This window comes from Buteo buteo, chromosome 16, assembly GCF_964188355.1.
Source record: "Buteo buteo chromosome 16, bButBut1.hap1.1, whole genome shotgun sequence".
In the NCBI taxonomy this organism is placed as follows: domain Eukaryota; kingdom Metazoa; phylum Chordata; class Aves; order Accipitriformes; family Accipitridae; genus Buteo; species Buteo buteo.
This window is the reverse complement of record NC_134186.1, coordinates 6,176,111-6,199,038: the sequence shown is the minus strand read 5'-3', so window position 1 is coordinate 6,199,038 and position 22,928 is coordinate 6,176,111.

The following is a 22,928-nucleotide window of genomic DNA, read 5'->3' as shown; positions in this document are numbered from 1 at the left end:
ATCACATGGCTTAATACAAACCAGTATTATCCACAGATATTACAATGATAAGGACTGCATGAAAATGCATATGAAATTAAATGACTGGGCATTTATCCACATAATGAAACTACTAAGAATTGCCACTGATGGGACCTAAAACCCTTTTTAAAAGAACTTGTGGAATGGCTATAGCCTTTCATTCCTCAGAAATACAGAATCAAAACTATTAGGATTCAGGAGGTAAGTTTCTAGGAGGAAGGTTGCTCATGGACTCTATCTCCTGCACTGTTTCTTCTGTCCTTCCTTGAAACATCTGGAACCGGCCAGCAGAGAAGACCTTGGACTGACAAGTTCAAGGTCTCAGTACATGAAATCTTGCAGTGCTGTGGCTTACTTCCACAAGTGTGCATGCAAATTTGAGTCACAGAGTACTTAAAACATTATTTCAGCCACATCTTCTTGTTACCTATTTCTTACAGGGAAATTTAAACTTCATTATTCAGTCCTGGTTGAGATATTGATAAATGTATGTATTAATTTACTATTTGAGCAGTGTATTTTTTTTAGTTAATTACATAGCAACTTAATTTATCTTTTGCCAATTTGTTTTCCCTCAATAAATGATCTGCCAGCAATACGTTATTTTTAATTAGCCTACAGCAAGTGTGTCTATGAATGTAAATCAAATGCTTATTTGAGCCATTAATTGAAAAGGAGAGATCATTGGAATTCATATTGTGTTATTCTTGGGGTTTTTTAGTTTTCTTATTCTGAAAGGATTATGACAAAACAGTGCCTACAGCAAAGAATTGACAACACACTCTGATAATCAGAAAGAAACAGAAATGTACAAAAAAGACATAGCTATTTTTTTTAGCAGATAATAAAGGCCAGGTACATAAACCAAAAAGAGAACTATAGCTGAAAATTTCATTTCTTGATAATTGGAAAAACAGAAACCCATCTCTCTCCACCCCTTCTCTCATCGTTATATATTTTATATATTTTATTTTATTTTATTTTATTTTATTTATTTTTTTTACATTTAGGGAACAGTCATTCTAGATATATTTACATGAGGAGGTGCAGAAAACCAAGACACTCCTATTGCAGAGTGTTCAGCCCAGTGGAGAAATGAGACAATATTCAGGAATTAAGTATGGGGACTGGTAGCTTTCTGCTGCACGCAGGGTTTTGCAGCTGCTGGAGCAAATATCTTCTGGATCACTGTCCCAGACTATATTCCACCTATGCCTGTACCTCTCTTCTTGGGTTTTTCTCCAAGGCACTTATTCACCCCTATGTGTAGGATGGCATTTTCCTTAGTCTTTTATCACTACAGCAAAATCCTCTCTAGTGCTTGACCATCTCCTTCTTTAGTTTAACAGAAGAACTCTGTTCCATCTGCTTCTTATTCTACAGTTTTAATTCAGATTGCAGGAGCATCAAATCCTGAAAAATATATGCAGTGTCATTTTGTTTTATTTCCTCCATGGTTAATTACAGCAAGTTTTTCAGGCTTTAGATGTCACCTTAAACAAAACTATTGCTGATCACATTTCAGTCAGAGAGGTGTTTGGGGTTTTTATTGCATTTTATAATCACACGATTCCCTCTATTTCAAGCAAAGCATCAATGGCCCATCTGGCACAAAAACAATAGTTCAAAAAAAACCCATTGTCTTACAATAATGAAGCAGGAAGCATTTTTAACCTTGATGTTCTGGGGTGTGTGAGTACTTCTCCATGACAAGAGCTCTTATGGGAAAACCTCTTGGTAGTTCAGACTTTCTGAGGCATTTAGTACAATGGTCTCCCAAAGGGACGTTATCTTCATAATTATCTTCATTACTGTTTCTTTGTGCCATGTGTCACCCTATTGCACTACTCCACCTAAAGTGTCCTTGATTGCGTTGTGGCTGCATGACAAAAAGTGTCAGGTACACTTAATTTAGTTGAGGGTTCACTTAATGGTGGTTTCTAATGAAATCTGAAGGAATCATTGTTTTTGAAACAATACATCTTGCTGTACTGAGATGAGGGCGTACTACAGCAGCATTTTATCACCCATTTCTTTCTGCAGTGTCACTGTGACTTCTGCAAAATGGAAAGCTGTTGTGATCATCAGTGATTTGATTTCAGACTTACTGTCACTGAATGGACAGAGGTTCTTAATTGCAAAGGGCAGCAGGATTAGGGCCTGAGAAGCAAGTAATGAAAAATATTAGAAGAAACACTTAATGAAAATGTCATAGAAGTGAAAGACCTGGAGAAGATCTGATCAAGTTCATCTAGGAAGTTTCATTTCCCAGAACAGGAGTACTCTTTGCCATTTTTATGTCATGCGTTCCTATGAGATCAGCATCCCCTGAGTCCTGACTGCATCATCTGTCAAGACAGCAGTTCCTATTCAATTGCTAATGGCTCACTGTGCAACTGCTTCTCACCCCCAGTGAGTGCTCTAACACACATTTAGTTCTGCTGAAGTCAAGAGCTCACCAATAAGATAAGAAGTCTTCACAGTCTTGGCATGACTCATAGTTAGATGCCTATAGATGCAGATTAAATACTCAGTAAAAGCTCTCTGCTACTTTCAGGACCTAAATCCCACAATCAAGCACTAGCAAAGTGCTTAAAGCCCCCATTCAGATGCTGCCTAATCCAGTTTCCTCTGTCAGCCGGGTGAAGCACAGCAGAGATGGCTTTGGAGGTGTACCTGCTCTGACATGGGTCCTCCTCCCCTTAGAGATACCTCCTCTTACATGGTGTGCCTCCTTCCGAAAGGGCACCTCCAGCTGGATCTCCAACAATGTCTCCTTGCACAGACCCCCCCATTTCTCCATTTTCTCCTCTCACGTCTCTTAATGTGTCTCCATCTCTTCACTGTCTCATCCTGTGTGTCCTCTCACCTCTTCCCATATCTCCTTTTGTGTCTCTCCCCCAGGGGCTGCCAATCTTTCCTAAATATTTTTGCTGAGGCACCATGTGCTCCTGTCTCAGGCTGAAGTTCTGGCATGCAATGGGTTGGTTTAATCTGTTTCAGAGCTGGCTGGAAGTGCCTGTGACTGGCACTGGCCCAACAGGAGGGATACACAGTAGAAGGACGGCTTCCTGGGTCCCTGTGGGAGTTTGCGTGAGTCTCCCTGCTTAGCAGCTGTGCTACTGCAGGAGCCCTGCAGCCACTATTTAGGAACTATGAGGATTTTACCAGCAGAAATGTAGTGCCAATAGCAAAAATGCTGAGATCCAAAACAACTCCCCAAGAGCCTTGCACCTAAAAGTTGTACGGTCATGGGACTAAAGCAGGTGAAGTAGGGGTTGAAGGCAGGTGTCCTTCTGGGCTTGTGCTGCTGTATCCAAACAGTGCTGCTCTGTGCCAGGAGGGACCAGAGAGACCAAGGGTTCTGCACTGCACTGTGCTGCGTGGCACATGAGCACTTTGGTATCTGAAGAATTCTGGTGTTTCGTGGCTTAGGCATGTGCAGAGCAATGATTTTGAGAATTTAAACTTTGTACTGAGGTACGCTGCATAGCTGTGAAAGAGGAATTAAAACACAGGTATTTAGACCTGCTTAGAACTTTCAACAATCCAAGTAGGTGTTTGCCTGAATCTTGCACTGCTTACGTGGCTTTCAAGCTATTGCATTGTCCAGAAGAAGCTTAAATTTTTTTTGAAGACTGGGCTGAAGTGATCAGGTCTAGGATTTCCATAGGACTAGAAGAGTTTGGCGCTCAGCTGCCTCTGATCAGCAGCTGTATCCAAAAATCCAAATCATCTCATTTGACAAAACTCAGTGAACAGAACATACTGTTAATCCCCTACCCCAGGTCCCTCCTAAAATTGCATTTATTTGGTGCATTGGCTCTTAACTTTGAGACAGAGAGGCAATAGAAGATAGAAAAGAGGAGGCATACTGTCACATAACAAATGGGCTTTTCTCTGTCAGTCAGTCCCACTTCTGTGGGGAGATTCTCAGATGTGGAGAAATCAGTTGATGCTGGTGGCAGTCACCCATGAAAAACTCAGCCAAGTCTTTGGGTTTTTTGTAAGATGTGTCTTCAAGGCATTAATGGAAACATCTCTGAATAGAAAAGGCATAGGCAAGAGCAACTCGAGGTAAGCAAAGGGGCAGGTTCCTACTAGGGATATAAGAAAATATTTCCCCTTTAAGCGCAAGGTGAACGATAGTTCGGAAATCGCTATTCTTTTTCTGCAAGTAAAATTTTAAAAAATAAATAAATCTGATTAAAGTTTAATTTTAAGAATGCCCTCTGTTTTCAAATTCTTGATTGAATTACCCTTTAAAAATTAAATTGTAATCCTTTAGCAGTTATTGATTCAGAAGGAAGAAAATGCCAATAGTACCATTCTGGCCTGAAACGCTGCCCATCAAATTGACATAATGCTTTCAATTTGCCTAAATAACTCATTGGATCTGACTTACTCTCATGGCTGGCTTTTCCAGCATTCAGTATCCTCTTAGTAAGGCAGAAAGAAAGATGTAGGGGGCCTCATCCTCAGTCGTGCACAGTGACAAATGTACCACTTTGGCACAGAACAATTCCTTGACATCCCTGGCTATGGAGACACCCTCTCTTAGCAACTGACAACAGGCATAAAGGCCTCCTTATGGCACTGCTCTGAGCCCTTGGGGTCAGGGGTGGCCCAGAAATCCTTCTGGATAGGTCTGTGAGCTTTGAATATCCTTTGTTGAAAGGTGGCTGTAGAGGGCATAGGAAAAAAGTCTGCCCTAGTGCAGCCCCGGAGCTGTGAAGAACATGCATGTGCCAAGCTGCACAACAGCACAGAGAAGGCTTCTGATTCCTTTTGGCTTCCTACCAATCCACCTAGCTCTCACATCTGAGACCTGAGTGACTAAGAATCAGACTCAAAACATTCCTCTCCGTTTCTCACTTGTTAAATTACACCTCCAGCAACAGTGAAGGCATCACAAAAGAAGAAATAAACCTTCCATTATGTTTTGCAGGAGTCTCAGCTCATTTTTTGAGTTAAAATACCAACATGACAAAAAAGTCAGAATGAATAGAGCTACCAAGATATAAACATGGTCTGTATAATTCAGATTCTCCATGCGAACAAAAGGTTGCAGCTCTCGAATAGAGGCACTGTTGAGAAAGTACTTGAAAAAAGGGATGAATCAATTAATGCTTTTGATAGTTTGAATGTCCCACTATCTAAAAAACAAGCACCACTTTAATAGTGAAATAATTCAGTTTACTGAATCCAATTACATGTAATTGGCTTTTTCCCTTCCCCCCCCCCCCCTTTTTAATTGCTGTTGGAACCAGGGCTCTGATGCACTTCTGCTGGCTCTGCCAGATGTTTCTGTTATTGGTGTTGCAAGGGCATGCTAAGGATCACAGGATTCAATTAACATCAGAGGTGCAGCCTTCAGCCTGAATGGCCACAGACACATCAGCTACTTGTACCTTTGTAGCCCTGGATAAAAAAGTGCTTATGAAACCCAGCCAAAAAACCACTTATGAAAGTTCCCAAAGAGGAAAGTATCAGTTACACTTTCCTTTTCTTCTTTGGGCGAGCAAGCCTCTTTGGTTTGGTATGATGCTCATGTTCTGGGACATGAGGTTTTTAATCCACGTCATAGAGAAATGTGCTGTGGCAGCCAAAGGCACTGGAGGCTGGGTGCGTCTAACAAGCTTTATGCAACCTTGCTGGTAACATTTGCTTGCTTTCCCAGGACCTGTGCTCGGCAGGATTGTGTCTTTCTTCCTGGAAGCTTTCCAGTCCAATCCTCCCTAGGACTACAAATCCTGGCTGTAGCAGAACTACCAGTTTGCCTCAGACATCACCAGCAGATGCACAGCTTGTGCTTATAGGTTCTTTGGAAATGTTCCACCTCCTGCTGCTGACTGGCATTGGCACTGTAAAGGATAAACCAGTTTGCCCCCCAAAAACTCGGGTAAACACTTCAGCTTTTTGAGCGCATTACCCCCTCAGAGCTCCAGGTATCCCGCAGATGCCCTGCTGCTAGCTCTGGTGATGGTTTCTTTCATGCACATCACCTCACTTCAAAAACAAGCAGGCAAGGAGTGCGTACTCATTGCTAACTAGAGTGCTTTCTGGGAGATACTGAGGTGGGGCCTCCTGGCCATGTAAAAGAAACAGGTCAGAAGATGCATGAACTGCAGCTCTTCTGGGACATTGCAGAAGCATTTTCAAGATGACTGGTTGCCTTTTTTATCAAAAAGTGCTCTCCAATTTTTACAGTAAAACTTTTTTTTTTTTTTAAATTGAAACAAGGAAGAAATATTTGAAAACTGTTTTCTTAATAAGATGACCATGTTGCTGAAAAAATTTCCCCCTGGCTTATTCATCCGCAACTCTCCCCTCCATGCTCATTCTTTACTGCATGACATTTGAACAAACCCTCGTTGAATGAATTGTAGCTGGATGGGAGGAAGGCAGTGTGCTGGAAATGCTGGGTGCTGTTATTAGTGTAGCAGTGATTGACAAGGCGTTTCATGCAAGCGGATGTAGCTGGCGAAGTATTGTCAGATGCCCAGGGATGAAAGGTGCTCCAAGCATGCAGAGTGCTGCTCTGAATTAGCATCAGCATCTAGCAGCCAGGGCACAATGCTGTGTGTTGAGTCACAAAATACTAACTTTATGGCTAGACAAACAACCTGGTACAGGAAAGCATGTGCTGGAGGATGGGACAAGTGCTGCATTGCTTTTTCAAACAAATGAAATCCCTCTCCCCTGCTCTTCCCTATACTTAGACTGTTTTTCCCCTCCTTGTCTTGCAAATTCTGAATGCTGCATGCTACCGTCACCCCGGGCTCATTACAACTTCAAGTATGCAATGGGAAATTTGATTTAATTAGCCACTAATAGAGAGTTAAGGAATTTAGCCCAGGAACTGGTGCGTCCATGCAGTCATGAAGGGTGGCTAATCTGTATTCACTGAACTGACTTTGTGCCTGAATTTCTCAACAATCTGAGCTCAGGGGATATGGAGGGGTAGGAATAACACTTGAGGGGTGGGAATAACAACAACTGACAGCCCTGCCCTCCCAAGAGAGGGCACCTTTTGCACTGTGCCCAGCAAAAACATTGCCACATCACTTGGCTGGTCTTCTATGTCTTGCTGTTGGATGCAGAAGAAAAGGGAGAAGGGGGTCATTTCCTGTTTAAGTCCAATGGGGTCATCCACTTCTGATCTTTAAGATTTGAGAAGAAATGTAGAACATTGTGAAACGGTTGGGAATCCAACTCAAAGCCCCTCCATTAGTTTTTAAGGCAGATGCTTTGCAGAATGAGTGCTAGCCATGGGGTTAGAAGCTATAAATACAGTGTGCAAGACCTCCAGGCTGTTTTGCAGTTGAAGGCAGTGTTGCTTTTGTACTAGCTGCAAAGAATTCCTCCAAAGTTATATTGAAAGAAAAAAGTTCCTTTCTTACCTGGGCTGTTAAGAACATTCTTTTCACAGAACATTTCTTTGACATTGTCCGTGTCAGGTGATTCATCCCATGCCCTGTGTTATGGCTCTGTATTGCCCTTTGCGCTACCTCTTTTCTCCTGGTCACACCCACTTTAAATAGGATTTTGTACATGATTAGTGAGAAGCTGCTAAGATGAATGCTGACAGCTTTCCATGTTTATTTCTCTGAAGCGTTAATTCAGTTCAGGTCTCTGAAAAGACGGCAGATGTAACTTCTTCCCAGTATATTGGTTCTGCAAATTTTATCTATTACTGTTTGATGGTTTCATCCATAATTTTATTTCAAAGGAATTGCTTTTAACAATTTGGGAATGTCCATGCAGTCAGGGAAAAATCTGTCTGTCTTTTCCTTCTCTGCATTGCTGTGCTTTCCAGAGTCTCACAGAAAGTCAGTGTGACTCAGACAAAGAAAGAAGTGCCTTGAGTTTGAAAACGTTACTTAGGCTCTAGGAAGTTCTTGCTTTGACAGGCTTTGGCTGGCATTATCTGGACACAACTGTCATCTTCTGTGGAGTCTGGTATTACACAGTCCTGACCAGTCTGAAACACCAAGATCTCTTGGCTCAGAGTGATTCCTGAACACCATGGAGGCAATGAACTCGCTTGGGGCTGTATCTTTTGCGGGAGCCAGGCCCTCTTCTTCTTCTCTCCGTTTCCTATCTTTAAGCCAATTATCTATGCAGTGATGTTGTGTCTTATCCCACAGCTGCTGAATTTCCCTAAAAGCATTTTATGGGACACCTTGCCAGGAGCCTTCTAGTGATCCATGCAGACCACAGCACATGGATGGATCTTCCCTACATGACTGCTGATCTCTGAACTGGGCCACAGTTCCCTTCACAAAGCCACTGTGACTGTCCTGCAAGACTTTCCAGATCTTCCCTTGCCCTGTTCTTTATCCCATTTCATACTGATTTGCCTGCTGCAACCCTCAGGGTCCCCAACGTGTAGACCCCACTCTAGACGTGTATGCAAGTGTCCTTAGTGCAGACATTTTGCCACCCAGCAAAGGTAACAAGCAATGAGGGAACAGGAACTGCAAGCAGCAACTTTCAGTGCTCACTGGCCTTTCAGCTACTGCTCTCTGGGCTGAGCTCCGCAGGCCTAGAGCTCCACAGACTACTTTGAAGGGGTTTTCAGGAAGGTAACTAGGAATATCATCCTACTGGCAGCAAGCTTAGATCCACTGGTCAGCGGCCTGTAGCTGTACTAGAAAGTGGTCAGAGATCCACAAAACAAAGAACTCTAAAGATCACTGAAGAGGAGTAATTTTCCTTCCCATGAACTGGAATGTTTCTTCCCCTTCAGTTTTTTTTTTTAAGCCATATTTCTCAAAGGTGCCTTTCATGCAGTAACACCCTTTTCAAGATATGACACTGGATCTCATTGTCTTTTGAAGTCTTCAAGGTGGAGATTATTATGTCACAGTGTATAAAGGCAGATAGTATCCGGCACTAAACAGCTTTGATCATGGCTGGGCCTTCATATACTACCATGTAATGACTATTATAATAATAGTATAGCATATGCAGTTAGAATCTGGCTGTTCTGATCCAGAATCTGGATTTGGCTGCTCATCCACAGCTCCTCAGGACAGGTCAGAGCTGACCTGAGCCATGTGTGTTCACAGAGATGCTTAGGAAGCAAGAAGGCTGAACATTCCTGGGTTTGTATGGCAATACCCACAGCAGAGAGCAGCTGGGTAGCCACCACGGACTGCCTGCCCACAGAGCAGCACACCTCAGTCGACTCATTACTCATCCAGAATACTTACACTGCAGTCTGGCACACCCACTGCTGGGGAGATGAATTGCCATAAGTCATCTCAGCGAAAAGAAAACAATTAAAGGAAACTGGAAAGGGCAGCAGTTCTGTTTTTTTGTTGTTTTTTTTTTTGCTTTGCGTCTTGCAGTTTCCCAGAGGAGGATGGAGAGTGCTACGAGCTCTGCAGAGCCCTGGGTGGCAGCAGAGCCCTGCAGCTTCCCAGGGCAGATTCAGCACTTGGCGCTTTTTGCAGCACCGTGCAAGTGGCACGGCTCAGTTATCCGGTTTGTAGACAGTACTGATTGCTCATTCAGGCAAATTATATTAAACTAGGGAAAGTGGCTAACTGGGTGACTCAGTATAAACCACTTCAAAACATTTTGCTGGTGTCTGTTCACTCCTATGTGATGACTAGCCTATACCAGAAATGGGGCTGGCCACAAAATAGCTTTTCTGACCCTTTAAAAAGTCTTCTCTTTCCCCTCCAAAATAGGGAAACTAACCCCCCACGCAATAATGCACTCTTCTGAGAAGTTCCAGGAAACTGAATATGGAAGGGCAAAACTAATTTCAGATCAGCCCATTTTTTTTGGTTTTCAAAAGTTAAATTTCAGTTGTGAACACCTTCATCTGAAAATATGTGAACTGAGGCAACTTCCAGACCCAACTAGACAAAGCCCTGAGTAAGACAGTCTCAGCTGAATGCCTCTGAGCGGGAGATGGGAGCAGATGACCTCCTGAGATCCCTTCCCACCTGGATTATCCCTTTCTTCCATAATGATGATGTTTTGACATGACCTCAAAGGTGGCACCATTTTCTGTGAGCAAATGACACAGCATTTTCTGCAATTTGGGTCCCACATAAGAGGTACCCAAACCACCTAAGTGCTTTTAATGTCTTCAGATTTTAGTTTTTCCGCCTGTACAACTTCTGTCCCCCTCAAGTAATCTGCAGAGTTTACGTTGCTTGTCATCCCAGCGCAGCACTTTGCACCTGAATTATGAGAGCATGCGTGCTTCCCCTGCTTTCAAACTATCTTGCCTAGACTAAGCCCATTTAACCTCTTTCTTTTAACTGGCTCTGTCAGGAAACCGCTCACCCTTCCAACCCTTCTGTTGATCATTAGTACCAGAAGCAACAGCAAAAAAAACCCCCAACATAAAAGCCCAGAGGCCTTCACAGGCAGCACCCTGCTTCCTCCAAGCCTGCGTTTGTGAAATGGCAGCTAAACGTCCTCCCGGGCGTCCCCTCCGCCGACCGTGGCTGACGGACGGCCAGCCGGCGAGCCCGGGCAGCGCCTGGCACACGGCGGCCGCCCTGTGTGTGAGGAGGCGCCCAACCGCCGCGGACCGGTCGGAACCGGTTCCGGCCGCCCCTGAGCCGCCTGAGGGGAGGTGGGCGCGGGGAGGCGCCCGGAGGGGGCTGTGGGGTGCCGCCGCTGAGGAGGGACAGGGACACCCGTGGGGGACACCCCACCGCAGCCTGGGGGTGACCCACGCCAGGGCAAGGACACCCGTGGGGGACACCCCACCGCAGCCTGGGGGACACACACACGGGAGCACGCTCCCCCCGCCGAGGGACCACCGCCTGCAGGAACACACGCTGGGGCCGGGACACCCCTGAGCGGTGCGGGGCTGCTGAGAAAACACGGTAAGGCGCCCAAAGCGGCGGAAAAAAAACCGGTAACGCGCACGACCCGCCCCCTGAGCGGCTCTCGGCCCAGTGAAGGGCTGGGGCGTAAGGCAGAGTCGCAGGGGGAGGAGAGACTGGGAAGGCGGAGGAGAGCTCCGTGAGTGAAGCTGAGCCTGGGGAGGGGAGGAAAGGTGCTCCCCTAAGCGCTTAATTATCTACGTTCTCTTCTTCGTAACACGAATCAGCCATCAGAGTTTGGTGCTAATTGGCAATAGATTAGATTAACTAAAAATTCCTCCAGTTGAGACTGTTCTGCTAGTGACACCTCATTAACCTGGCCACTTCGTTACTATGTAAAGGGGAATTTGTGTTATTTTTCCAATGAATTAACTGTATCACCGCAGGAAGGTCATTTCCTCAGCTGGACATGAGGACTCCACTGACCTTCGTATAGCGATGGTAATTTGCACTCCCTGAGGGGATGACATGATGTTTGCATGGGATGTAAGATAAGTTACCAGGGACAGCAAGAAAACAGACCTAGATGGTGAGCTAGGTGGTGTAAAGGTAGGAATGGCTGTCAGCATCAAGCATGTTTTGTGGAGTTTTCCATTAAGACAGCTGTCAGTGTCTCCAGGACCATGCTCCTTGCTGTCATGTTTTCACCCAGAGCAACTGCCTAGCTGCTCTTGCAATGAAGTTGCAACCAACTGTTGCCCTGAGGTGACTAAGCGAAGCAAAGATGCTTCTGTGCGAAGCAGCAGGGGAAGAATGGGGACAGAGGATATTCATTGCACTGAAAATAGCAGAAATCTGGGCTTTCTTTGAAGAGTAGCACTTGTGCAAGTACGAACACCATAGTCTGCAATTTCATGCCAGTCTAATGGGGGAATACACCACTGGGCATGTGGTTATTGTCTGGCCTGGTTGGGTGTTACTTCTGCCGAGTCCTTTGCTTGAGGAGGGACACTGCTGCAATCCGGCTGAGGGCCACTAGATGGTTCCCAACAGCCGTGGAAACTCAGGCCATGGCCTCCCTTGGGTCGGCATCCACCTGAAGGGTGCCGCTGGCAGGGGCAACAGGTAGGAACGTGCAAAGAGGCCAGTGGAGACTTGATGTGTAAAACAAAAAGAGGAGCTGGAAATCCTCAGTGGCTCTGTGGGACCTCCTTTTTGAAGGTTTTTCTAATTTATCTGAAATTGCTGTAGTTGTGGAGCTGTTTGGAAGCAAAGACTGGAAAATGCCTTCCAAAGATGTCACTAAATGAATTGTTCCCACATGCATGCGTATTATTGGTTTCTTACATGGAGAAAGGGCAGCTGAATAGCATTTCTCATCTTTCCCTTCACACCCATAGCATCTCGTTTCTGAAACAAAAGGGATCTTGCTGTCTGCTTAGCCAGGGAGGTGGTCTGGGATTTTGCAGGGCCTGCAGTGAGTGTAGGATGTGCTGTGCCAGACAGAGGAGACTGGTGGAGGACTGAGGGCTGAGACCTAACTTCTGGGTTTGAACTCCTGCCTTTGCCATCAATGTCCTGTTTGACCTTGGTAGCGTCACTAAGTTTCTCAGTGCCTCAGTTCCCTGCTCTGTGATGGGAACATGCAGGGGTGGTTCTACTGCCTTTTACGTGGTGGTGATCTCAACAAGCAGGCACATACACTTCTCCTGCTGTAGCTGTTGTGCTGGGCTTGGTACTGGTATTTGATGGGAGGGAGTAGAGAAGAAGGAGCCAGACTCTCCTTTGTGGTACACAAATTGAAGTACAGGGCATTTTGTTTAAATATAGGAAGAACTTTATTTACTGGGAGGGTAGGCAAGCACTGGAACAGGCTGCCCAGGTCAGTTGTGGAGTTAGTGTGGGTGCACATGCAGGCATCCTTGCAGGTTTTCAGAAGCTGACTGGACAGGACCCTGAGCAACCTGCTGTAATTGATCCTGCTTTGAGCAGGGTGGTTGGACTAGATCATCTCCAGAGCTTCCTTCCAACCTCAGCTGTTCTGTGATTCTGTGATTCATCCCTGCAAGTCTGGCTTCAGGGCAAGAGAAATAACTCAGAAAGTCTTTTCTGAGGTGACCCTCAGTAAAGGTCTGGTAGGATCAGTCCTCTTTGGAAGAACCTCTCTGTGAGGAGATGCAGCTAATGCACACGGGAGGGGGTGTGCCATGTGGTGGTAGGTGGTCGGGGGAGTGGGTGTATAACACAGAGCATCATCACTACCCACTGTGTGCAGTGGGGGCTCTGAGCAGAGCCAGTTCCCCTACATGGCCAATACCCTGTTTTTTGTGGGAGTCTATGGCCATAAGGCTTTGTTTGCACAGAGCTGTCATTCCAGACAGAAGCTTTTTGTTGGGGTAAATCTGAAAGTCTCAGCGTTCAGTGCAAAAGTGCTGTCCCTAGTAGGCAGTTAGTCTGTCATATTGTCCATGGCTCGGGGTGGCTGGGCCTCTGCTCCTTTCAGCCTTGAAATCTGCCTGTGAATGAGATCCTGCCCCATCTCTGTCCTCTCATCCTTGCTCCTGAAACATCTGTGTTACTGTGTGCTCTGCAGGGATATTTGGGATCCCATGTCAATCCAGCTCACTTGGTTTGTTTACACTGAGCAAGATATTGGAGCTCACTCCCTGAGTCACCTTCTGTGGGCAGAGGAAATGTGAGCAGTGAAACGTCAATGCTGGAGACTGAAGTCACATATGGCCTTAAGTAAAAGGTGTAAATAGCCTTTCTTCCCACTCCTTGTGTCAACAGCAACAGAAACCAAGACTCCCACGCTCTGGAAGAATTAAAACCCTCTCAAAACCTCAGGCCTGTGACTCTCACTCTGTTTCTATGTATGTTTCTAAGCCCTCTCAGTGTTCTGGCATTGCCTTTGCCATTTTGCCAAGATGCTGACTGTGGACCCCTCTATTTTGCCCTGGAAAGCAGGGCCAAAAGCACAGCCCCTATGTGCCAGGTCCTGAACAAACAGATGATATGTACCTCTGTGTGCAGTCAGAAGTTTGGCTGCAGCATTTGTAGTACTTAAGCTCACTTTTATTCAGGGTATGAATAGCCATGTGGCTATAGCAGCCTCTCTGAGCCACCTGAGGTCCTGGGATGAACTGGGATCAGTAGCAATGGAAAATCCATGATGAAGCAGGCCCCTTGCTGTTGGCTTGTGAATTAAAGCTCGATTAACGGTAAAGGTAACCTAAAGGTAGATTAAAGGTAGTTTGGGTAGGTGTGTGCTTCTGCCACAGTGACCACAGAGCAAGGTTATCCCTGGCTCAAGAAAAAAAGGATGTTTCTTGCAATGTCTTTTCCTCCATCCCTTCTCTGCCCTCTTTCAGTCCTCTTCTCCCCCTTGCTATCTCTGATGACCTCTGTCCTCCACATTTCTCCATTTTGGATGATATTTCTCAGATGCAGGACTGACCCCAAAGCCTTTTTCCAGGGTAATCAGGTCAGCAGAGAAAAGCATTCCATAAACTTGTCCCCACATCCCCTAGTTCTGCTTTTCCTTTCTCAGTGCAGCTTCCCTGCATCCCTGACCTGAGGTCGATGCGCAGTCTGATACAGATTCATACTGGGAAGAGCCCCATCTGCTTTTACTGTTAAGTCTGAATGGAAAAGAGTTGTGTTCACTGCTTGTTTAATTATGCCTGAATAAGAAATCTCCTTGGGACCATTTCATGAAGGACACTTTACAAATGTTTTGTATTATTATTGTAATAATTTAGTGGGAGTTACACATGCATGGAGAGAAGAATAGACCTGAGCAGTGCCGGCTTGCAGGTTTTGGAGAGTTGCCAGTTGCTGCCATGGAAAATGAAGAGGGCATGTTGCCCTCCAGAGCTGTAGTTTCACCTAGCGTGGGGCCTTTGCTGAGTCTCCATGATGCTGGTGGTTTAGTTTGGGATGCTCTTCACTGCAAACCACAGCCCGGGTATCCCAGGACAGTGCCAGTGCACACTGCCGTTTCCAATTTGGGGAGTGACAGAAGTGACTTGCAGTTTGCTTCCCATTAGGGGAAGTCATGATGCCAATGTTCAAGTGGGTGCTTGGGTTCCCCTTGCATCAGAGATGTCACCATTAGCAAGAGGAGTGTGAATAGTTACTCAAGTCTGTCAACTCATTGCAGCAGCATTCAGCAATCACTTTTATTTATCATTTTGAATGGTGGTGGGGCTACCTGGAGATCCCCGCTGAGGGTTAATAAATGCAAAATACCATTAGCAGGTGTTTAGAAATTGGGAAAACGTAGAGACTGAGAAAATACTCTCAGCTGAAAAAGTCTGGAGACTGGGAGATTAGTAGGGGAGGCATCATATCTGCTTGCCCCACTCTTGCTCTCTTCTTTTTAAGGGTAAAGTTAGAGAGAGGGTGCTCAGTGAGATGAACCCTTGGTCTGAAACAGTACTACCGTTTCTGTGGTCTTCTGTTACCTGCCACTGGGGAACATTGCATTTACCAAAGGTGGCTGAGAAACTGCCAATAAAACAAGTTCTCATAAGAAAAGAACTGTCTTGTGGTGATGATTTTTATGTAGGTGAGATTTCTTGATGGGGCAGGGTGGGATGTTTTAAGTTGTTGTCCAAGAGTGCGTGGTCAAACACCCTTAAACTGTTGTAGTGTTCAAAGAAGAAAGGTCTCTGTGATCCACTATCAGATAGGTATCACATCAACACCCTCCCTGACCTGCGCTTGGGTCTCTCTGTGAGGGTCCTTCCTGGCCCGTGGCACCCAAGGGAGCTGCATGTAAGTGGGAAATGAACTGTCTTCACAGACAATCCAAGCAGAATGACCTTAGGGGCAATGTAATTTGTGGCATGAAAAATGGATATTTTGCATTTAGTGTTAGTTCTTGTGAAAGGAAAGAAAATGTTTTTACACTCTCAAAGCTTTTATTTAATGTAGATTGAAAAATTTCTTTCAGTACTGTGTGTTTTTTCCCTCTCAAAATTTTCTGAAGTAAACATGAAGGCAATATCTAAGTAAAAATGCAGTAGAAAATGGGAAGTGTTTGTTTCCAAGCTTTCCCTAAATGTTATTGTGTTTTTTTCTTGAATAAACAACCTAGTAAGCAATGTGAAATACACCCGGGTCACCAGGTGCTTCATCTGATTCATGATAAGGCTGCAGCTATAAATAATGTTAACAGCAATAGTAACTTGATCAGTAAAGCTTGAAAGCAGTGTTAAGATATCAAATAAAAGAATGAGTTGAACTGAATTAGCATGTGCGTGAGGTTCCATGAAAGAGTCATGTCAGCATTTTGTCCCGTGGCTGTAGAGGAAAGAAAAATCTTGAGATTTCTGTTAGTTCTGCTCTGTTAGGGAACAGAGAGCTGGACTGGGACAGAGGCAAGAACATTTTCTTTGAAGCATTCTGCTGCTTTTCTGCAAAGTATTTCTAAGAGCATCCCCTGAAATGCCTGGATTCCTGCTACAGATTAAAAGTACATGGAGATGGAGGATAAAAGGGGTGTTAGCAATTAGCTCTGGTGATAAGTTTAGCTGCTAGAAAAGTTGGACTAGCGAAGAAGAACTATTAATTGAAATCCCCAGTTAATACAGAACTGTCAATAATGAATGCATAATGGAGAAAGTCCATTTAATTTTTAATTATCGCCAGCCCCTTCCAAACAAATACAGTGTGTTAAATCTCCCTGTCACCTTCACCCATGCAAGGGGTGTTTGATGGAAGTCTTCATTAACCCCAGGTCTGCTCACGGCATCCTGCCAGGCCATTAGCTGGTTAGTTACAATAGCAATGACTGGCACTTGGCAAGAAAAAGCCCAGGCAGCCGTTGCCAGGTCCAGAACGTGGCAGGAATTAACTCTGTGGGATCATTGCAGGAAAAGGCTGAAATCCTTTGGCTGAGCTCTCTGACATGGTGGGGTCTTGAGCTCCTTATGGGTCTGATGTGGATTGGGGTCTTCAGGGGCTAATGTAGTAGACAATCCTGATCAAGTCACAATTCCCAGATGAAATCACTGTTGGTTTCGGGGTCCCCTCTGTAGGATGACCTCCAAGGCAGTCATGGCAGGTCAGCCAAATAAGTGAAAGCACAATTTGTCTTCTATAAATTGAAGAGTATGGATATGCATATTTTCAGACTTGAGTAATGGGGTGTGGGTTGAATGAACTTCCTCAATCTTGAATGAGAGCATTCACACAGGGGCCCGAACAAATTTGAATGTATGCTAGGAGGTCTCTGCATGGACCACATTTAATGATCCCATCTAGCATTTGACCAGGAATCTTCTAGTGGAAGCCAACTTGGGAAGAAACTCCCGTGGACTTTTGGTGAATTGTAGCTGGCATGGGATTTCCATCTCCTCCAAAGCACAACATCTCCAGCCAGCCAGAGCTTACTGGCCACGTTAACCCAGACAGAATAATTGTGATAATGACCAGCGCTGTGGGAGACTGAATTCTGTTTTTCTGGTGATACAAATCAGAACTGATTCTCCCAAGTTTGGTAGTATTAGCAATGTGAAACTAATGGAAGCTGGGTCAAGATCAGTCTGTGGTTCTCCACTGAAACTGTGAATAGAGGCAAGTACGGAGTCCTGACTTCATAGGAGCACTGACTCAGAGAGAGTTGGCAGAACTTTGTGCTTGGGATGGGTGTAGGGAAGGGTTTATAGCTGTGAAAAGTCACCTTCTCTTAATGCTTGTCCCAAATGTGTCCCAACACTTACTATTTTTAGAGTCTTGCTCTCAAATGAGTTTGCCTAGGGACAGCCTTCTGGGGATTCAATTAAACTCTAGAATAAAATAAACACTATCCCTTAGCAAGGGCTTGCATGCTAAGCAGAGTCATTATTTGAACAAAGTAGGGCTGTAAGTTTCAGTGTTTAAATGTCCTCTATTTTCATCAGCTAGGGGTCAGAGACAAGTGAAGATGGGAAAACCCTGTTCATTAACTCAGCTCATCTACTCCCATAGCCTTTCCGCTACCACTCTGAAGTGATCAAAACACCTTAAGGGCATTTCCTTTGGAAACTTCTGCATTTTAGTGACTGAGTTGGAATTCACTGAAGCAGCTCCCATTCTTTTTCAGATTATAAACTAACTGTGTTTGTATGGGCAATGCAGTGACACAGAGACCTGGGCTGCTGTGCTGTTTGTCTGTTGAGTGACCTTAGGTGAGCTTTGTTTTTCCTCTGATTAAATACTTGCTTGGTGCATTGTGATCCAACAGTCATCCCATAGGCCAAGTCTCTTAGATGCTTCCATCCAGATTTGCGTTTTTATCCTGGAGAAGGGAAGTGGTTGTCTCAGCATGTGTAGAGATATTGGGTGACCTACTGCAATAGAGCAATACTCCAAAAGCAGAGGAATCCCCAAATTCACATCTTGCCCCAGAGATACTGTTTGGAGCACCAGATTTAGACTTTGAGGAGAAAGAAATTCCCTAAGATGTGTTTGACAGTGTCCAGTGCAGCGCAGCTGCAGCTTATGTGAGTCTCCTTAAAGTCTTATCAGAAATTCTGATCTGGTGCAATTTCTGGATGATTCAAATTCACCTGAAACTGGGTTTGCAGCTGATCGGTAGGTACTAATATAGGCCAAACACAACTGTCACTCTTTGAAGACTTCTACTAGCAGTCTAAACCGGAGTGCAACTTGCAAGTCTTATGGAGTCAGCCTTCTGCTCTGCACTGGGAGACTCCACCTGGGTATTGTGTCCAGTTTGGGGCACTGAACTTCAAGAGTGATGGAAACCAAATAACTAAGAAAACTGCAGAGGAGACTGATAAAATGATCAAGAGGTCTGGAAGACTGTGGCTGACAGGGTAGCGAGAAATAATTGGGTTGTGTAGCTTAGAGAAGAGAAAACTAAGTGATAATATCCTTAACACACAAAAGGCGGGTGCAAGAAGGGGAATGATGCCTTCTTCACATCTGCTGCGGCTAAGAAATCACAGGCACAGTCTGTAACAAGGAAGATCCAAGTGAAACATAAAGCAAACTTTTGTGGAAGAGGCGATAAAAGCCCTGGAAAAAGGAGGACGAGTGAGTGAGTGAAGTCTGCAGGTTAAACAAATATCTGGCAGGAGTGGTGTGCAGAGCTCATGCTGTCCTGGGACAGGAGGATTAACTTAGTAACGTAAATCATTTCCATTTTTCACTGACCCCAACTACACAAGTGCACATTAAAACATTCACAAACATACACAGATGGCTGTACACATGCATGCACACAGTGCCTTTGCACTTTTCCCAAATATATGCATACAAATGGTGTTAGAAAATAGGGTTCTGTCATTAGATATCTCCCTGTCAGGTTTTTCTAGGTGACTTGGCCTCATTAATTGTAGTACTTATTGTAATAGTGTAACTGTCTTAGATTTTCTCAGGAGCCAATTCACACTATGCAGTCAAGCAGCAGTCTCAGCTCTCTTTTGTTGAGATGCTACTTTTTATTTATATCTCTCAGTCTAAAAGAAGCTAAAATAAAAATTGCCAAGATTTTTTAATCCAGCTTTGCTGTCTGCTGCTGCTGCAACTACAAAAAACCTTGGGTGCGTCCATTCGTCCAGATGACAGCTAATCCTTTTCTCCTCACTGTTGAAGCAAAAGCAGCTTAGGAAGCTTTGGAGTTGGAGAGGAAGCATCAGTGTTTGAAGGAGATGTCCCCAAAATGCAGTCATACAGAGGACCTGTGGACTTCGCCCTATTCTTGGGCAGAGAAAACTGCCCTGTTTTGCACTGTCATCAAAAAAATCAGTGTTTTCCATGGACCTGTGAGTTTTGGAAAAGTTGCACTGGCAGAATTTCTTGGGTCTGGGTCCAGTCTGTACAAACCAAGCTCTTGAGCTTAGATTGTCTAAGCAGTTGCTATTTCATCTTGTTATTTCAAAGCACTATCCTGTTATAGCCTGGGAAAGCCGGACCCTTTATCCCTAAATACTTCTTTATTGTCCTTGGAGAAAAGAGACAGGGCAGGGCAGAGTGTGATTTTAACATTTGGGCAGGAATGGGACTAAGCGGGTACTGAGTCTGTCCTTGTGGATTTTCTGTGTGTCAATATTGGTCATCTCTTCCATTCCCCTCCTTCTTTGCCATGTGCTCATCTTCGTTCATGAAGACAAGTATATTCCTTTTTCAGAGAAACTTTCATAAGTTCTGAATGCACCCCACTTCTAGCATGGGTTGGTTTATGGGATTGCAGCATTTTCTGCAGGATTTAAAGGTCCTTTCCTCTCCTAACACTGTTGGGGTTTTGTTTGTTGGTTTTTTTTCTTATAATTACTGTACTCCAGAAGTGCCTGAACTGCTGTGGAGCTGAGCAGATGCAGGGGTGGGTGGGAGGGGTGATGCACTGGTGTTGGCAGCTTGCAGTGCTTTGCTGGGGATAACTGCAGGGATCTTGTTTCAGGAAGGCTGTTCCAGAGTAGTGTCAGTGCACTTGGTGATTAAATCCAACACACGCTGGAATCAACAGTGCCCATTCATGGTTACAACTGATTGAATAAGAACAGAATTTAGCTCGCAGGCTTTTGTTTTGGTCATCCTATTACTTTAATTCCTGTTCCCAGTTTTAGGGCTCACTGAGATACCAGAGCACTGTGCTGACTAGGAGTTGGACTGGCCCTATAGTAATTTTTTCTGGTTCACATTTTTCTGTTTTCTAGAGGTCTGAGTGACACAGCATGCCTTGAACACGTTGTGTATAGAAATAAAGCCAATACTAAATAATAGATCACCTTTTTTCCCACTTCTCTTGCATTATTAATTTTTTGTGGCACACAAATTGTTAGCAGTTTCCCTTTTAAACCAAGAATTTTGGAACCCCTCATGGATGAATTCAAGGGGTACATCATGGCCTTGTGTCAGTGCTGATGCAATTAAAGGTAAGATTCCCAGCAGGGTGGAGAGCGAAGCAAGTTGGAGAGTGGAGAGGAGCTGACAGCCCAGCAGCCTGTCACACCTTCAGTGAGATTCTGCATTCCCGTCTGCTAAATGGGTGTTGGCACTTTAGGAATAAGCCTGGGGGAGCATCTTCCTGTTCTGAAAATACAGCCTCACTCCTCTTCTTTCAAACTGCAACCACTTTGCTATTCATGTGAAAGGGCAAGCTCTGGTCCTTGCACCCAGACTGGGGTATCCATGCCAACCCCAGGGTGTAGCCCCTGAAATTCACTGTCCTGAGTTCAGTGTGCTTCCCTTACCAGTGTTATGAGTTGGTCCATACTATGCTGGATCTTAGGGACTGAACATCCACTTAGCATGGAAGACTGGAGCCCTGGAGCAAAACAAAGAGAACCAGTTTGATAGCATAGATGTGCCCACTGGTATGCAGACTTTCAAGGCTGGAAGAGAGTGGTTGGTTTTAAGGTAGAATGCATCTCACAGCTTTGGTATCTAAAAGACAAATAAAAAACATGAACCACTCATTCCAGACCCTTTTTATATTCAATAGAGAGAAACAAGGTCCTCAAGGTGATTCACTGGACCTAGCTTAGCAGCATGTTTTGAGAAGAGATGACTCACTTTTCTCTCCCCTGACTATAAAATGGGCATAGAGTGAGTAGATCAGTCTTGGGCATCTAACTTTTAGACATCTGAAGTCAGAGCACTTACTTGACCATTTAAGGAACCTGAAGGCTTTAGTTCCAGGCAAAGACCCACCCTGCGGCTGAAGATATCAGCCTCCGCTGGCAGTTTACTGCAAGATCCATCACTCTCCATGTGCAATACAACATGCTTCCCGACTTTGCTGAGAATTTAAATGCAATGGGAAGAAGCTTCATCTCTCTATATCTGCCCATTTAATTCCATTCCTCTCCTTTGCCAGAAGCAGGCTGTTAGCTGATACCCCTGCGGGGCTCCAATGGGTCCGTTCGTGACACAGTTGCTGTTTGACTCTGTAGCAGAGCTGCCCAAGTGAAATTACAGGGTTTATGCTATTAATTTTTTCCAAGTCTGCTGAAGGAGTTAAGAGTTTAATAGATTACTCCTTTCCTTGTCCCTGGAGTGCAGAGATTTGCTGTGTTTCCGGAGAGCTTTTGTTCTGCTGTGGGTCCAGAACAGAAATGCTCCTCTGTACAGCAGAGAGCTTGCAGGAGAGCACGGAAAAAAGGTGAAGGGACAGTGTGGTGAAGGCCAGGCAGACAGCAGGGGTGGCCATGGGTGGCAGGAGCTGGAAATACAATGTCAGAGCACAGCCTAACTCTGATTGTGCTTTCTAACATGGAAGGGAAGTTTTCTGTGCCAACAAGCGCCTGGCCTGGGCTGTTGGTATGCTGTTGCTAGCACCACCACTTAGTAATTTTCTTGCCCTTCCATCATCTTTTGTTTGAAGTGTCTGAATATTACAGCACTACAGAAAACAGTCAAGGGAGAAGAAGACTCTTTCGCTCCTCTAAAACAGGAGGGGCACCAGGATCTCACCATAAAAACCTAATACTGGAGACAACAGGGAAATCTGAGCCCGTGTTGACTGTGTCCATGTAGAAAAGCCAAAGGGGGAGAACAAATAAGTAAAATATGCTTTAAGAATTGTGCTTAAAGACTAGTATTGGAGTTAACATGAACACAGTAGGTGCAACATTTAATTCCCTACCAAAAAGGTGCTGTTTGTACCCCCTCCCTTGCACTGCTGCCCACTTTAATCAAGAAATGCTGAGGTGGTGTGGCTTGCTGAAGCTCACAGTGGCAGAGCTGGGGCTAGATTTCACAGTATTAGGTGCCATTTGATGTCTCTTCTGTCTGTCTGAAGATGTAGATACTTCCACCAGACAGTGAACAAAAGATCAGAATGAGGCTCAAATCCTGCTGTGCAGTTATGTCCTCTGTTTCTGCCTGTCTTGAATGGAGATAATTAGCCTTTCCTGCTTGTATAGAGCACACAGAAATAACATAAAAGCAAAGCTCCATTTTCAAATTAAATGCTATTATTAACATCTAATGTTTGATGGATGATTATGGTGTTACAACAACATAAATACTTCTCTGGGGGCATTTGGCCAGTGATGTCCTAGGATGCTTTGCAGTTCCAACCTGATTAAAAATGAAATTCTATTACACATCTCTGAAGAGATTCAAACCATTGACTAGCAATTGGAAGGAGAT